This window comes from Halyomorpha halys, unplaced genomic scaffold, assembly GCF_000696795.3.
Source record: "Halyomorpha halys isolate HHAL.00 unplaced genomic scaffold, Hhal_1.1 Scaffold185.1, whole genome shotgun sequence".
Classification (NCBI taxonomy): domain Eukaryota; kingdom Metazoa; phylum Arthropoda; class Insecta; order Hemiptera; family Pentatomidae; genus Halyomorpha; species Halyomorpha halys.
Window position 1 is genome coordinate 1,382,204 of NW_027106126.1, and position 6,000 is coordinate 1,388,203.

Below are 6,000 nucleotides of genomic sequence, written 5' to 3' on the forward strand. Positions count from 1 at the left end.
ATCTATAGCGCCATTTTGAGTATGAAATCAGTTTCCTAAGTTAAGTCAACAAAAACGTTTTCATCTCATAAATAAACATAAACGCCATTCTGATTGGCGGTAGTCAAGTCATAATTAAATAATTCAGCCCCGGGAGCCCACGATGCTCCTTGTTATATCCAGATGACTGTATTTATTATCTTTCAAATTAAATTATTATTCTATTGGAAGGTCAAGGCTGAAGAGGGAGTTGGTTGAGTGGGAGTGGGGAGTGTGGAGGGGAGGATTGTATATAATAGGGAGTGGGGGAACTGTAGGCGGACACTCCAGCTTGGGACTTCGTCGAGAAGGGACTTGTGCAGCATAAGCCCTGCTCGTTGGTGTAGTGCTCCTCAGGGGATGGTATCAAAGATGTAAGGATCTCTGTCTGGATGTTTTTGATGTGCCCGTGTAAATTAGATACAAGCTTTTGATGTTTCTATGTTACATCCTACTCCCTCTCCTATAGGTTAACATTTTTATTATTTTTTTTTTTATAAAAATAAAACATCACTTAATTATCTTCGAATCACTGACTAGTAAATCATCAGATTATATGATAAAGTATTAAATCAGTGGATTCGAGGGTTATTTGATTACAATTTATTTTTTAATTATCCTCTTCCTCCTGGTATTCAAATTAATATTTCACTTTTATATATTAATTAACTATAAAAATGTGTATTCAATAATTTATTCATTATTTTGTATATAAAATAATAAATTTCTTTCTTATGATATTTTAAGTTATAAAACAGTAAATATTCATTCGTATTATTATTTTATTGTTTTATAAATACCTACCTATATTTCTTTCTCCCTGAGATGATACTTGGCTTTCTGGATATTATTCAAATTGAATTTACCAGTTTCCGTTTTCTTTTTCCTGCATGAAGTTAATGTTCTATACTGATATCATGTATTTGTTAACTTTTTATGATTAAATATTGTACACTCATATTTAAAAAATTATTTTTATGATATTTCTTTTCACTTTATTTCTTTATTCAGAAGATGGACTGGATGGAGTTGTATTTATTCAGTTCGTTTATTCTTGTGTATTAAAGCTGCATTCTAATTTATAAATGTACGTAAATATATTCTTTCTTTCTTGACACTTTAATGTTGTATTTCCCTTATAAATTTAGCAATCCTTCTTCTTTTTATTGTATTAACACGACTAAGTAATATTTGTTTCAGGTAATTTTTTTTTTATTGGTTCATAAAATTCATTTAAGACAATTGATTGATATAAAAAAGAGATTTTATTTCGTGGCTTGAGGTAGGTTCTGCGGTGGCCCTCGGCGTGACCTACCACAAACTGAAACTACGAGCGTTCACTACTTCTTTAGTGATTTCAACCTACCACCAGTCGTATTCTTATGAATATTTTCTGTATCTTATGTTCTGATTAAATAGATAAATGTCAACGGATGACGCAACAATGTATAAGAACGACGTAAAAAAAAAAAAAAAAAATTGTCTCAAATTTGAAATATACATATTCTTTTATTGATTCATTGAAAAATTCTTACAATAATCTGCTTTCCATAAAAATAATGTACACATGTATGGTATGGGTAAGGCTAGAATCGGTATAGCTAAAAACATTTTCTGAAAATGTATTTGATACAAGTTTTAAATGTTTTACCTGCTATTACCTAAGTACATATATCCATATTGATCTAGTTTGTTTTCGCGCATGTGCAAATGTATCACCTTCGAAAATCAATAAACTCTCAGACAATTTAATACCAGACATTATTTTTTTTTTAAAGTTATCTCGTTGTTAATTAGCTTTACAAATTGATATCCCTTCCATCTCAGTTTATTTTTCAAATGAGTCTCTTCAAACTTAAAAGGTTAGTTCAACAAAAAACTAAAGATTTTTCTTAAATGGATGTAATGCCTTGGTCTGTTGTGTCGCCATTTCTTGCATCAGGGCGTCTGGCTTCTTTCTATTTACTTTCATTTCAATTCAACTCTTTTGACTTTCGGTTTAATAAATAAGCCTTTATTTTCGGTTTTAGCTAATAATTATATTCTAAATGGCTGTCATTAATGAATTACTAATATAATTTAGATATTTCAAAACGTTCTACCATTGATATTAAATCAGTAGTATTACTAACAATAATTACTAATAAATTTCAATTTAAACAAATCCCTTTAAATGTAATTATTACGTCATACTTATTCATTGCTTATTTTTAGATGGTAGTTATCGTACCTATGATAATTTTTTTTAGTCTAGGAATGATAACGATTTTTAGCAATGGCTTAATATTATAAAATAAATAATTGCATAATAATTTATATACAAAGCATTGAATTATAAAAAAAAAATGATAATCGTTTCTTATGGTAGTGATCATATAATTAAATAAGAAAGTTGAATAATATGGAAATTTCATTTAATATATGAAATAAATAACTACTAATTCAGAACATTGCATGTTATGTCCGTTTGCATGTATTTGTAATTTATGTTATTTTGCTGTACATGTCCTTAACACCATATTTTTTCTTCTCCTGCCTTTATTTATAAAGGAATGTTCTGTTAAAATTAAGTCTTCAAGAGTATAACTTGCTCTTACTTCAATTATATTCATTTCTTAAATAAAACAATGTTGAAGTTTTTCTTTTCTTTTTTTTTTAATTCACCTTATTTCCTGGCAAACCTCTTTTTCAACATTTTAAATACATAAATCTATTCTTGGTTTTTTGTTTCTTTAAAAATGAAATGAAAAATCTAACTAATGTAGATCCTAGTTTTATTTATGTGACAGTTTCAGTCTTCACTGAATTTGTCGGTGAACAGAATCTTCAAGATAGATTCTGTCAGTATTGCCTCAGGAAAAATAAATATTGTGTAAGAAATTTCCAGGTTTTGTTCGCGTGGTTACTTTTTTGAGGTAGAGGTAACGTTAGATGTAGCACAAGCTTACTTCTACTGGAAAACTAAATTACAGATCTGATAATGTTATTTAGGGGTGTGAGAATGGGAAGGGTTGAAGAATTGGAAAAAATTAAACAGAATCTATGTCTGACAATTCTCTTATATCAATAAATTAACTGATTTTGTAAATTTAAGCTAATGACTAGAAAAAAAATTTTTTTGTTCCATCTCTAGTATTGGAGAAGTTGGAAATTATAAAATTAGCAGTAATATTCTAAACTTAGTACTACTTAAATGCAGTATTATTTAAATGTACCATTTTTTTTTTCATTAGCATTATGATTTCAAATTAATCGTTACAAGATTGTGTTGATAAAATAAAAAAAAAATACTTTATTGGTATCAATGGATTCACAATCCAAACCAGACTTTTTCTCTGGAGCTAAAAAAAAAAAAATCACTACATAAAATTTGAGTTTTTTTTTTCGCATGTTTCATCTTCGCGATTTTCATTCAATCCATTGAAACCAATAAATTTTTCAATTCAAAGAAAAAATGTGTCACCTGTTGTTTCTCCCTTTCTCCCCTCCTTCCCCATGAACCTTCATGTATCGTGAATATGGTGGTTGGATAAAAAAATCGACCGTATAAAATTGGTTTTAAATTTTGATCTTCTATAAGAAAACTTAATAAAATAAAACCCTTTCCACTACGAATTCCAGAATTTAGTCGCTAGAAAAAGTTTTAAAAAACTAAGAACATCAAAAAGATAAATCATATATGTAAGATCGACTGATGTTGTAAAATGGGACTAGTAAAATATATTTTTGTATTAATTCGTATTACCAAGAACGCTAAAAAAATTAACCTACATATCTTCTCATCATCCGTTCCTTTCTTACTAATAGATTATTCCGAGTAAACCACAATGGTTCCTATTCATCCCTCTATTTTCAATCCGCTGGTGTTCCTCAAGGTAGTATCCTCGGTCCCATCCTCTACACCGTCTATACAGCTCACATCCCAACAACTCCTAACACTATATTTACCACGTATGCTGATGACACATGTGTGCTCACAGTTAGTAGTAACCCTTTGATTGCATCGCAAACTCTCCAGTCCCATATCACAACCCTCAAAGAATGGTGTCGAAATTGGAGGATAAAAATAAATCCCAACAAATCACATTTACTCTCCGTCGTAAACCTGCCGACTGCCCTACAGTATACTTTAATAATGTGGCTTAAGAGCCTGTAGTAGTAGCAGGGGTAAGCCCCTGTAGAACAGATTCGTTATCTTGGACTACACCTTGACAAACGACTAACCTGGAATCCTCACACAAGACTGAAAAGACAGAAAACTGCACGCAGATTCCGACTATTACAGCACTTACTAGACAAACGGTCTTAACTTCCAACTCATTAAAAAAGACCGATATACATGACAATAATAAGGGCCATCTGCACATACGGAGTTGAGGTTTGGGGCTCCACTAACCTTCGATTTCCTCTCATATCCAATCCTTACAATCCAAAATCCTTCGTAAAATTCTCAATGCTCCTTATTTTGTTTTAATTATTTATATTATTTATACTAATTAAACCCTCCTTAAAGACCTAAATGTTCCTTATGTAACATTGATCTGTGTACAATGACCATAAAATATATGCAGAGCGAAGGTGGCATAAAGAATATGCCTAAAATTATTTAAAATATTTTTTTCTTGGGCACATTAGCAAGAACCCTCGGACATGTGTCTGATATTTTTAGATCTAGTACCACCATAAAATGTTCCATTGAAATCAATAATCCCATGTGCGTAACTTCTGGTAGTCAGTGATTTTAATTAATTTTTTTTATACCGTATAGAAGTTTCTCTACAACACTGTTTCATTCCTTTGTAATATAACTCACATCGCAGGTACTTACACTAGGTATTTTTATTTAATACAGTTGTAAATTTTAATAAACATTTGTTTTTTGTTTCTATCAAAATGTTATTATTACAGCTTCTAATTGGTAATAATTGTAAGTCTATTGGTTCAGTAAGTTCTTTGCATCGAAACAAAAAAAACATTAAGTAAATAGTTTTGGACTGATTTTCTAAAATGATATTGAGGCAGTTTAGTGGGTAAGGCTTCCATCAACTGGAGACGGGTTCAAGTCTGGCTGTGGAAGCTAAATTATTTAGCCAGTTATATCAGCCATATCCAGTGTTTGAAGATCCCCCTCGGGCCCTTAAGCTCTGTAAAGTGGGTACCTATGTGTTCGATAATTAGGGGAAAATCTGGTTGTTTAGCATGATTCTGATCACGTACATACTTGCATAGCAGGATTTTTTTTTTCATTTTATTGTTTTATGTTCCACACATTTGTTTAGTTAAGGATTCCTTAAGAAATCCCAACAGTGGACATGCCTTTTGCATCCCATTCCCGTCGAGGTATTGCCGGTATCCAGTAATAGTGGATGGAACTGCAATTAAACTATCAGCAAACACCTGGAACAGATTAACTCCGCAGGCCTACACTGCATACCACAAAGAGCAAAACTGCTAAGTCAGTACTGCTGAAGTCATTGTCGCTAAGATTTTATGCCTGCGGGGAGCTTTATTAGGCCCTCTATATGTGTGTTTGTTATTTTACCGTTTCATTTCCTGTTATCATAACATTTATAGTGAAATATTGTATAAAGATATGTGAAAGTTGACACCTCCTTTACCAAATTATTACCCATTCCGCCGAGTAGGGTGGAAATGAAAAGGCTGCTTGCCTCTCCAGATTTGAAGTATTTTATCTAACAGTCTTTATCAAAAGAACAGACCTTACCTATAAGAACAGACTTATCAAAAGCACAAGGTACTCTAAAGTTTTCTAGGAAAACTAAAGGGTCAAAACTTATTTCTTTTAGTAATAAGGGATCTATGTTTTCTTCTGAACTAATTTTAGAAACTCACATGATTAAATTATAGCAGCTTCCATTATTATTATTAGTAAAATATATTTTTGTATTAATTCGTATTACCAAGAACGCTAAAAAAATTAACCTACATATCTTCTCATCATCCGTTCCTTTCTTACTAATA

General features: G+C 31.1%; 1 protein-coding gene across 3 annotated transcripts in view; it reads left to right on the plus strand.

Annotated features, from left to right (window-relative positions):
• LOC106679232 (Histone gene-specific Epigenetic Repressor in late S phase) overlaps positions 1–6,000 on the plus strand; it is a 531,726-nt gene that overhangs the window by 127,730 nt on the left and 397,996 nt on the right. Inside the window, exon 1 of one of the 3 annotated variants that reach the window (XM_067053685.1) lies at positions 329–392. The exons of the other annotated variants lie outside the window; for them this stretch is intronic. The gene's annotated coding sequence lies outside the window, so the exon portion shown is untranslated. Of the gene's footprint in view, positions 1–328; positions 393–6,000 lie in introns of those variants that run through there. 3 annotated transcript variants of the gene reach the window in all.